Source organism: Lactuca saligna, chromosome 6 (assembly GCF_052625555.1).
Source record: "Lactuca saligna cultivar CGN05327 chromosome 6, ASM5262555v1, whole genome shotgun sequence".
Lineage (NCBI taxonomy): Eukaryota > Viridiplantae > Streptophyta > Magnoliopsida > Asterales > Asteraceae > Lactuca > Lactuca saligna.
Genome location: NC_136422.1, coordinates 21,897,416 through 21,899,670, shown reverse-complemented (window position 1 = coordinate 21,899,670; position 2,255 = coordinate 21,897,416). Strand labels below are relative to the sequence as shown.

General features: G+C 33.9%; 1 non-coding gene across 1 annotated transcript; it reads left to right on the top strand.

Moving 5' to 3' along the window:
- Positions 1-601: 601 nt before the first annotated feature.
- Positions 602-708, top strand: LOC145003559 (small nucleolar RNA R71). The gene has a single exon (XR_013662015.1). It is a non-coding gene; the product is annotated as a small nucleolar RNA R71 (small nucleolar RNA).
- Positions 709-2,255: the final 1,547 nt, after the last annotated feature.

Sequence of the window (2,255 nt, the reverse complement as noted above, 5' to 3'; positions counted from 1 at the left end):
TAAGTTGCTTGAGTTGAGTCTCTATATTATTGATGGAAGTTGGATGATTTCTCACATTACCATCAGTAGTATCATGTCTCTTTTTCGATGCTTCCATAAATCTATGAAGTACTAACTCGAAATCCATCTTCTTTTCGGGTGGTGGTTGCTCTTTTCTAAAGTGGCCTCTATCAGTTTGTCTAAACCACTCCTTCTTAGGCTTCCTCTAATCTTCATCATACTTGTCACCACTTGATTAGAATACTTGTGCCTTCTTATTCCTATTTTCATACAAGCCACAATCCTTAGTTAAATATGGACCACTATAATTATCACAACCAACTCTTATCGCATGAAGGTATTGATCTAATTTTGTCATTCACCTATCCATAGTATCGAGTCTAGCTATGATTTCCGCAAACTCTCATTCCCTCCACCTCCTTTTCCTCTATTAACATCGTCTCATGGGTTGTGGTACTCATGTGAGTGCTTTACAAATTCTTCAATCAACTCTTTGATACTTGTTGGCTCCTTCTTCTTCATTCTCCCTTGCGAGTCAAGAAATTGTCTAGTCGTGACATTCACTTCATAATAGAAGATGGAAACTTCTTGTAGGACATTAATATCATGTTGAGGGAAACTTCTAAGCAAGCCCTTGTACCTCTCCCATGCTTCAAACAATGCTTCTCCAACCTCTTGTTAAAAATTAGCAATCTTTTTCTTGCACTTTGAAATCGTGGAAGGTGGACTAAATTTCTCAATCAAAGCATCAAGAAAAGTTGCCCATGTAGTAATGGATCCGGGTGCTAGAGACTATAACCAAACCTTGGCTTCACCGGTAAAAGTCACCGAAAGCATCCTTAATAACATAGATTCGTTTGGAACATTGGGAACATGGAGGTAGTTTGCAATGTCTTTGAACTCATCAATGTGCTTGAAAGCATCTTCATACTCTTTCTCGGCGAAAGGTATTTCCTTGAGCATGGATAGAATGTGCCCTTTTAGCTTGAAACTTCTCTCGGCCGGTATCTCGGATGGAACAAGATCTAGTCCATGTTCTTCACGCATCCTTTTCTTGTATTCTCCCATTTTCATTATCTTGATATCCTCCATCTCTTCAACCTCGCTTTTTATCTCTTCCTCGTTTGAACTATCTTTGGCAGATGATTTTCATTCATATCCTACTTCCTTCTTACTTGGAGTCTTCTAAAAAAAGTTGGAATTTTTTGGATTTGAAAGTATTGCTCGATGCACCTTTCTTTTAATTCTTTTTGTGAAAAGTGGATTTTGGGTCTTCTAGTCGAGGAGAAATTGGAGTTTTAGATCCTCGGGTCATAAACCACTGAAACAAAAACAAAAACAAAACGAAAAAATGTGTAAAAGGAACAAAACTCAATTAACTAATAAATTAACTGAAGCGAGACCACCACGTGGTGTAGATAACCACGATGTGGTTGCGTCTCAGAGCAAAAAGACAAAATTAACTAATTGTAGATAAATAACTTTTTGCAGTTTTTACACCACAAAAAGGATCAAATAACTAAAAGCAATTAAACTAAAAAACAAATAAGTCATTCCCAGATAACGATGCCAAAAACTTGATGTGCACAAAATTACATACTACTCTTAAATTTATAACCTAACAAAATATTACTAACATGCAACTATAGATAGTGTACCCATTCAGATTATAGTATAGCTTAGGTTAGTCGGGTGTTGATCACATGGAACAAAACTCAATTAAATAAATTAACTACTTTTAATTAAACTATGAAACAAACTATGATTTTGGGGTATTTACTATTTTTTGCAAGATCAGAATAACTTAATATTACCTAACAAGTAAGCAACCAACAAAAACAAAGTAACTTCAAGAATTAAAAGAATACTTTTTCCTTGATCTGATTTCACTTTCTCCTACAGTTGATTTCTAATGGATAGATTATAATGATTACCTATTATCTAGTTATTATGATCAAATATCTAGGCTTACCAATTTATGAATGGAAAAGTAATGATCATGCATAAGTTTAACACCAAATTAATAATAGAAAAATTAGACTATGAATGATATTTGCAACTCTCTGTGATCAGCACCAATTAAGACTAATTATGCTCAACAACACAGTTAAAGATACTAGCTTTAATTACTTAAAATAAGATGTGATTAATCCTATATCTAACTCTTTAATGAACATAAATAATTAGAATATAGATGTTGCATTTGGTGTCTAAGATCATAACTATAATTAGTATATACTTGAATTGATAGTAGC